The 10,000-nt window shown below is 36.0% G+C and overlaps 1 protein-coding gene across 1 annotated transcript in view; it reads right to left on the bottom strand.

The window, feature by feature from the left end:
• LOC106876102 (uncharacterized) overlaps nucleotides 1–10,000 on the bottom strand; it is a 568,067-nt gene that overhangs the window by 347,713 nt on the left and 210,354 nt on the right. The window lies entirely within an intron of this gene.

The following is a 10,000-nucleotide window of genomic DNA, read 5'->3' as shown; positions in this document are numbered from 1 at the left end:
TTGTAGCATGGAAGGTGTTTATAAGCTATTTAAGAAACACACAAAAACCGTTAGATTCACTTCAACATTTAAATTTAATTTCCCAAAATATTTTCGTCGCTTTGAGACTGCGACCTGCTCACTGACAAAATTCCAATGCACCACGGAATTTTGTCAGAGCGACAAGAATATTTTAGCAAATTAAATTTAAATGTTGAAGTGAATCTAACGGTTTTTGTGTGTTTCTTAAATGGCCTATAAAGACCTTCCACGCTGCAATTGTTTATATATATATATATGTATATACATATATAATAAATGTGAGTGTACTTGTTTTTTTACTTGTTTCAGCCAGTTGACTACAGCCATGCTAGAGCACCGCCTTTAGTTGAGCAAATCGACTCCAGGGCTTATTCTTTGTAAGCCTAGCATTTATTCTATCGGTCTCTTTTTGCCGAACCTCTAAGTTACGGGGACATAAACACACCAGCATCAGATGTCAAGCGATGTTGGGGAGACACACACATACGACAGGCTTCTTTCAGTTTCCATCTACCAAATTCACTCACAAGGCTTTGGTCAGCCCAAGGTTATAGTAGAAGACAATTGCCCAAGGTGCCAAGCAGTGGGACTGAAACCAGGACCATGTGGTTGGTAAGCAAGCTACTTACCACATAGCCACTCCTGTGCCTATATATATATATATATATATATATATATATATATATATATATATATATATATATATATATATATATATATATATATATAATAAATGTGAGTTTGGAGAGATATATTATCCAGACCAATACTGTACTGGCTCTCGGTTAAGTTCCAGTTAATGGCTGAGCACTTTGATCAGTATTAATGTCTGTGACTACTATTTGTTGCTAGTAACTTCATGAATTCTTCTGATGGATAATTCCATGTACGCTTCACTGGACACCAAAAAGTGTCTGGAGTATATATTCTTATTAATAATAAAGAGTATGGAGACTCATTCATCCAGAAAATTTATTCTATAATTTTATATAGCATATTAAAACGAACTACATGTTTCCAATGCCTCGACTATTATATATATATATATATATATATATATATATATATATATATGTATATATAGTAGCTGATGCAGCAGAAACACATGTAGGTCATTACAATACGCTGTATAAAATTTTAAAATAAATTTATATATACAGTACTGTGCAAAAGTGCTAATTACCAACTTATAAGTGGATGTTTCGCATTGCATTTTTTACAGACAAAACATTGGCCCTGTTGGAATCATTTCCATACCTAATCATTATATTTTGTAGTAGGGGTTCTGAATGAGAGGGGAAGATATGAGACAACCACCAAAAATGGCTGTACAAAAGTTTGTGGCCACCTCACATAAACCAATCAAGATACAGTTTTAAGAAAGAAAAATGCCTATAATGAAAATTTATTACATAATGTTCATTTCAAGAAGTTCTTGTACATTGTTAATATTTCGTATGGCTTCCCTTAGCTTGAATAATTGCTTCAATGTACCTGGGAAGAGATGCATACAAATCCTACACCATCTTTACAGGTATGAGATGCCATTTTCTGTGGCTGGGCTCCCACAACTCTTCAAGATTGTGTGGGTTCTTCTGATGAATTCTTCTCTTTAGTTCTGTCCATATTTGCTCGATGATATTTAAGTCAGGGCTCTGAGCTGGCCAGATTTTCAATATGGTAACACCTTCATCAGACAGATTCTGTTGTGCTGTATGCAATCTATGGCATGGAGCTCCATCATGCAGGAAAATCTCAGTTTCATCCAAGTCTCATATCAAACTGTCCTTCAGCAACTAGATATATTTGACACTATTCAAGTTAGTGTCAATTTTAACCAACTTTCTATTACCATCACTTTTTATGTATCCCCAAAACATCAAACTTTTACCCCCAAACTTCACTGTTTCCATCATGTAACTTGGGTTGCTTCACTTTCTAATAAGCAAGAATTTGTCAGAAGACCTCCAGGAAAGCGAAATGAAATTGACTTTCTTGTCTGTAAAATACCAACCGTATTCGACACCTCCAAAGTTTCAATAGCCACTAAACCTTTATTTTTTTTCTCTCCCTGTTTCTTTCTGTGTTCCTTTCTGTTGAAAAGCATAGGCTTGAAACATAAAAGACTTTCTCACTTCCCGAGCATAAAACTGATACATCTGTTAGTTGTTTACACACCCGTCTTCGTCTTTTGTTTTGTTTGTTTTTATTTTGTAAATTCCAACAATATATATATACATATACACACACATATACGTATGTATGCATATATATATATGTGTATGTATATATATATATATATATATATATATATATATATATATATATATATATATATAAATCTAGTGGATCAAAATTTGGTAAAAGTAGAATTAATTTAATCAGTTAAAGAAATCTAATTTGATGTCAGCAGTATTTGGTTTCAAATTGAAAAACAATTTTGATTAATATGCTGAACACTACTAACACAAAAAGTTTCATCAATCTGAAATCAATCAAATAAACACCATTCCAACAAATTTTTTTTTTTTTTCATTTCTAAAGCCAGGTTAAATCTCTTTTAGAAACTACTTGATAAGCACTGAATAATCCATAAGAATTTAGGAACAAAACCAAGAAAATAAACCTGATTAAAAAGCTTGCTTTTCAACCGTATAGTTTTGTGTTCAATCCCACTGCATGGCACTTTTGGCAAGAGTTTTCTTCTATAGCCCTAGAACAGGGGTCACCAACTTTTTTTCAAGGTGGGCCAGATAACAGAGAATGACAAGCACGGGCTGCATAACCATTTTGTTCAATACATTACAGTGAATTACACAAAAAATAAAGACAACCAAAATATTTATTTACCAAAAAGTTATCAAAGAAGGCGATGTAAGCAATAAGATAGCTGAATCACACCCAGTACACACGTATCTGGATCTCACAAACTAAGCAGCAAAAAGGGTTAATGAGATTTGTGAAACTGGTGTTTAGCTTTTGAAGATATCATCAATATTTGCTTTGGAATTGCTGCATCCAACCAAGAGAATTGCTTTCAAATGTTCATCAGTCCACCTCGTCCGATGTGCTGACTTCACATACTTCATTTTTGAAAATGTTTGCTCACAGACATAAGTTGTCCCAAACCAGAAGCAAATGAACTCTCATTGCAGGTACTCACACAAAAGGTATAGTGCAGTGGCAGGCCAGATGAACTGACTTCGTGGGTCGGATATGGCCTGCAGGCCATAGTTTGGTGATGACCCCTGCTCTTGGGTGACCAAAGTCTTGTGAGTGAATTTGGTAGATGGAAACTGTGTGGCAGTCTGTCATATATATATATATATATATATATATATATATATATATATGTATATAGGTAAAGCAAATTTTAGAGGTAATACTTGATAATTGTAAGCACCTGTATATGCCAGATAGTGGCCGAGGTGAAAGAATAAATTAATTTTACGTTTTTAATATATATATATATATATATATATATATATATATATATATATATATATATATATATATATATATATATATACACATGTATACATACATGCATACATATATATATATATATATATATATATATATATATATATATATATATATATATATATATATATAAGTCATAAGTGACAGAGAAATACTTTGATGAAATTTTACTTAACAATGAGAGAATTCTAATATCACAATAAATTGTTTCGTAACTTAAAAACAAGTAGATAATTTATATTGTATTTAATAATAAATAAATTACTTACATGTCTGCATTAATGCAAAATACAAAGAACTTTTCAAAATAATTCAGAATTTAAGCTATGTCCACAGGTGAAAGAAAGTCTTTTTTAAATACTAAATTCTTGACATTACATTATAGGAATGTAAGGTCAAAATCTTAAAAGATTATGGAAGACAATAATAATAAAATTGATATAAATTAACGAAGGATCTTTTAATGTATATATCATCATCTTTTAATGTTCATTTTCCCTGCTGGCATGAGTTGGAGGGTTTGACAGGAGCTGGCATGCTGGAGAGCTGCACCAGGCTCTGATTGTCTGTTTTGGCTTGGTTTCTATGGCTGGATGCCCTTCTTAATGCCAACCACATTACAGAGTGTAGCAGGTGCTTTTCACGTGTCACCAGCACAAGTGGTTTTACACGACACAAGCATATATATATATATATATATATATATATATATATATATAAATAGGGGCAGACATGACTGTAGTAAGAAGCTTGCTTCCCAAACACGTGGTCTTGGGTTTAGTCCTACTGTATGGCACCATGGACAAGTATTCTTCCACTACAGCCCTGGGCTGACCAATGTCTTGTAAATGGATCTGGTAGTTGGAAATCGAAAGAAGCTCGTAATATATAGATAATTGTGTGTGTGTGTGTGTGTGTGTGTGTGTGTGTGTGTGTGTGTGTGTGTGCATATCTTTGTGTCTTTGTTTGTCCCACTACTTAACAACTGGTGTTGGTTTATTTACATCCCTGTAACTTGGCAGTTTGGCAAAACAGACCAATAGAATAAGTTCCAAACTTAAAAAAAACAAAACAAAAACTCTAATGACTGAGGATGATTTGTTTGACTAAAACCCCTTTAAGGTTGTGCCCCAGCATGACCACACCCCATTGGCTGAAACAAGTAAAAAGATAAAAAGATTAAAAAAACTTCTCTTGTCACATTCACTAAACACTGAAGAAATAAAAATACAAATAAACAAATAAATAACCATAATTGAAAGCAAGTAACTCAAGGTGGTTGTTATTAAATCATATATTTTCCCACGACAAAACCTCAATAAATTTATTATTCCTTATTAGATTAGGATTCAGAAAGAAAGCTGAATGTATTATTAAATTAAGAACTGAGAAAGGGGAGTGAATGGAAAAGGATAAGAAAACAAACAAAATTCTATATTTCATTCTACGTCTCAGTATTCTGCTTACCCAAAGTCTGATAATGTAGTTGTTCCTCTGTATAGTGTCTATCCAAAACAAAGGACATTGTCATAAGAGGTCATTTATCTCTGGAAGCTTTCTTTGACTCAGTAACCAATTTCCTTACATCAAATTGGTAGAGTTGCCAGCTTAAATAGCAGAGATCACCTGACCATCAAGTTGAGTCATGTGACTGAGATGATGGTAGTTCATGTTGGTGTGGGCAGAAGTTGAGAAATCATGGTTTCATTCATTAGCAGCAGACACTAACAAACAATATGGCAGCCATTTTTGTTTTTTTTTTTGTTTTTCTAACATGAGGAGCAAGTTTTCCCAGTTGCCTAACTCATAAAATCAGAAGAGATTTGAGATTTGAAGCCACATGCATCACAGAACTTTTTTATATAATAATTAATTCAAGATTGCTTAATCAAACTGATATTATCTTCATCATAAGTAACAGATAGGCTTCCTTCAATGCATCTCGCTTGCTGTTCAACTAGATCATGTGCTTGCATCAATGCTATCAACTTTTTAAGCATGGCATTAAGTGACTGCAACAATTTCATTCTCATAGTGTAACTTATCTTCTCAATGAATTAATCCACTATTACATTATCAGTAGTATACTTATCAAAATCCCATGCTTATGCATCTGTTTTTAGTTGAGAAACATAACTGAGGGGTATTTGTCCTGGGGTAAAATAAACTGGGATATCATCCTCTCAAAACTCAAATTATTTCTCTGTGCTGAATTAATTATTATGTAAAAAAAGTTCTGTGATGCATGTGGCTTCAAATCTCAAATCTCTTCTGATTTTATGAGTTAGGCAACTGGGAAAACCTGCTCCTCATGGCGTTGCATTTACATAAGTTAATTTGCCATCGTTTAATATATGATAAATTTCAAGGTTTCCCCACTTTTAATATGTAATGGAACCACCAATTTTTGTTGACATCTATCATAGTTATCTTGAGTGTTAAACAACAACTTTGGTAATACAGTTCTATATTTAAGAGAGGAGGAATTATGTACATTATTTACATTATTTATCTTGTTTAGCTAGCAGATGGGAACAGAAACCTCTGCTTGGCGAGTATGTGGCCCGTAGCAAACAAGCTGATGTCGACCAGAAACGCACACATCAGTGGTTACGAAGTTCAGGGTTAAAAGCAGAGAGTGAAGGTTTCATATTGGCTGCTCAAGACCAAAGCTTATTAACCGGGAACTACCAAGCCAATGTGATGAAAAATGGAGCTGACCCAAAATGCCGATTCTGTAACGATGCGATTGAAACTATAGACCACCTAATCTCAGGGCATAGAGTTTTAGCACCTGTAGAATATAAAGTAAGACATGACAGAGTTGGTCAGTATTTACACTGGACAATATGTCGGCATTACAAAATCAAAACCGCTGACAAATGGTATAAACACCATCCTGAAGCTGTGACTGAGGGAGAAAATGTATCGATTCTCTGGGACTTCCCTGTACATACCGACAAAACTATAAAAGCTAATAAACCAGATATTATTATAAAAGACCAGACAAAGAAGAAGTGTTTATTAATTGACATGAGTATTCCCTGTGATCATAATATGGCGGCGAAAGAATTTGACAAGATCAGTAAATATAAAGACTTGCTAATAGAAATTGAAAAAATGTGGCACCTCAAGGCGACTACCATATCAGTGATTATAGGGTCTCTAGGAATGATGAAAAAAAAGGTACTGAAACCTATTTGAAAATGATACCAGGCTTACCATCTCTACAGGAAGTGCAAAACACCGTGTTAACCGGAACGACTCATGTACTGAGAAGAGCATTATCGCTGTGATAACAACATCCATTCATGAATTTATAAATAAATTTGGGTTTGATTCATTTGACTAAACCTCTTCAAGGCAGTGCCCCAGCATGGCCACAGTCTAATGACTGAAACAAGTAAAACAAAGCATCCAGTCCACACTGTGAAGTGGTTGGCATTTGGATGGGCATCCAGCCATAAAAACCATAACCAACACAGACACAGTAGCCTGTTGTAGTCTTCTACCTGGCCAGCTACTGTTAAGCCATCCAACCCATGACAGCATGGAAAACGGACGTTAAATGATGACGACGACGACGACGATGATGATGATGATGAATGAGTGCTGGTAACAGGGTAAAAACTGCTCCATTTTACTTTCTGATTGCCTTTTCAACATTCTACAGACCTTACCATCACATACACATACAAATACATACACACACACACACACAAGCAGATGTCCTCTATGCTGGGTTTTCAATATGCTTCTGTTATGCATATCATATTGTTGTTGTTGTTAGCAAACATGCTTTTTATCATTTTATTATTGTTACCTGTTTTCTTCTCCAGATTGACGACGAAGAAAAGACTATTTTTATTGAAAACCTGGTAGAGCGACAGCATTGCAGTTGGTGTTGCTGTTGGTGGCACTGGTTACAGTAGTAGTGGTGGTGGTGTTGACTGGTGATGGTGGAGGAGGATGGTGATGATGGTGGAAGTGGTGGTGGTGGAGGATGGTGATGTTGGTGGTAGTGGTGTTAGAGATGGTGGTGTTGGTGGTGGTAAAAGTGGTGGTGATGATGATGATAAAGGTGGTGGTGGTGATGATGATGGCGGTGATGATAAGCCTGATGGTGGTGGTGATGATGATAAGCCTGATGGTGGTGGCGGTGGCAGTGACGGTGGTGGTGGTAGCAGTGGTGATGATGGTGGTGGTGGTGGTGGCAATGATGATAAGCCTGGTGGTAGTTGCTGATGGTGGTAGTTGCTGTTGCTGAGGTGGTGGTGGTGGCTGGTGGTGGTGTGGTAAGAACACTGACACCACAACAGATGACTGACCTTGGCCAGAACATTCGTATCAGTTGACAATAGAGATGTGTTTAGTGTGTTTAAAAAGCAAATTAAAAAAAAAAAAACTACATAAATGTTTGTTATGGATTATTTCAATAAGGCTTTTTTTATTCAGCAGAATCTAGAGAGAGAAATAAAGAAGGCGGGGGGGAAAGGGGTCGGAGGTTGGAGAGAGAAAAACAGGGTGAAGGAAAGAGCCAGAACAAGCAAGCATTAAGAGTTTATGTAAGATTAGTTAAATAACAATGTCGATATCACACAAGACAATAATAATGTTCTGGTATAACCATGTAATGATGACAATAATAATTTTTTCCAACTATCGGCCCAAGGCCTGAAAGTTTGGGGTAGTGTCTTTCTCATGTGTCGGCTGTTCCATTAATTAAACCATCTGGGACACTTGTCATCATAACTGATGGAGTTCCAGTTTTTATAACACCATTATATTGGCAATATGACATAACACAATATGACATAACAACATGACATAACACAATTACAATGAGAAAATGTCATAATGTTATAACACTGACAATATGTCATAAGGCTATGTCATAACCGACATGTTGTAACACTATAACATTGTTTTCTATTCTAAGCACAAGGCCCGAAATTTTTGGGGAGTGGGGGGGGGGCAGTCGATTAGATCAATCCCAGTATGCAACTGGTACTTAATTTATCAACCCTGAAAGGATGAAAGGCAAAGTTTACCTCAGCAGAATTCGAACACAGAACGTAAAGACAGACGAAATACCGCTAAGCGTTTCACCCGGCTTGCTGACATTTCTGCCAGCTCACTGCCTTAGTAACACTATAAAATTGACAATATGATATAATGCTTTCGAGTAAAGACCCCCTTCAGTCATGGGTGACCAGAGGATTGCACCTAGAAAATTACCCTCCGAGGCACAAGTCCAGGCAAGGTTGTTCATGAAAGACCGGCAGTTGCCCATGTAAACCAGTCTCCCCTCTCCATGTTATTATATGTACATAGGGTAAAGGATAAAGAGCCCTTCTGGTGATGAATGACCATGGGATTGTACCAAGAAAGTTACCCTCTGAGGTACAAGTCTGGGCAAGGTTGTTTTATGGGAGACCAGCAGTCGCCCATGCATTCCAGCCCCACCTCTTCAAGCCGCTGATGTTTTTCAAGGGAAAGGCAAAGGCTTGACACTTGTGACATCGCAACTCATTTCTACAGCTGAATGTACTGAAGCAACGTGAAATAAAGTGGCTTGCTCAAGAACACAGCACACATCCTGGTCTGGAAATTGAACTCTATATCTCATGATTGTGAGCCTAATGCTCTAACCACTGAGCCATTCACCTTCACATAATGCTATAACACTGACAATATGTCATAAGAACATAATTATTCTTTTCTACTCAAGGCACAAGGCCTGAAATTTTGGAGGAGGGGGCCAGTCGATTAGATTGACCCCAGTATGCAACTGGTACTTAATTTATCAAGATGCAGCTACTAAGATGATGGCACATGGCGTAGTGGTTAGGGTGTAGCACTCATGATTGCAAGACCGTGGTTTCAATTTCCAGGCCAGGTGGTGCATTGTGTTCTTGAGTTAAAAAAACACTTTATTTCATGTTGCTTCAGTTTACTCAGCTGTAAATGAGTAACCCTGTGATGAACCAGCGTCCCATTTAGGGGAAGTGCTATGATCTTCGAAGGGGCTGATGATGATGATGATGATGATGACGATGATGACAATGATGTTGATTACGACAATGATGATGATAATGATGATGACAACAACGATGATGATGATGACGACATCAATGACAATGATGATGATGGCAATGATGATGATGATGATGGTGATAAGCAACCAAGGACAGGGTCTTTGAATGTGCATATGCCATATTCCTGGTTAGTAAACATTATTAATTCTCAACAGGCCTTCACATAGCAGAAGTTAAACTACATAAAGTGATCAAAAAGAAGAAAAAAGAAAAGAAAAGAAACAATGTTTTGTTTTCCTTTTCTTCTTTTTCCTTCACAATATAACAAAGACATTGCAAGTGAAAGATGTCAATTGTTTTGAACCTACTCTATCGTATATAAACAAGTTTATAGCTTAACATTAATTCTAAATGAGGTTAATGGGAACAGATCATTGTGTGGCTTTCATTAACTGATT

The sequence above is a fragment of the Octopus bimaculoides genome, chromosome 20 (genome assembly GCF_046866305.1).
Source record: "Octopus bimaculoides isolate indiv1 chromosome 20, ASM4686630v1, whole genome shotgun sequence".
Lineage (NCBI taxonomy): Eukaryota > Metazoa > Mollusca > Cephalopoda > Octopoda > Octopodidae > Octopus > Octopus bimaculoides.
Note: the sequence above shows the minus strand (reverse complement) of the source record. Positions and strands in the feature narration are given on the sequence as shown.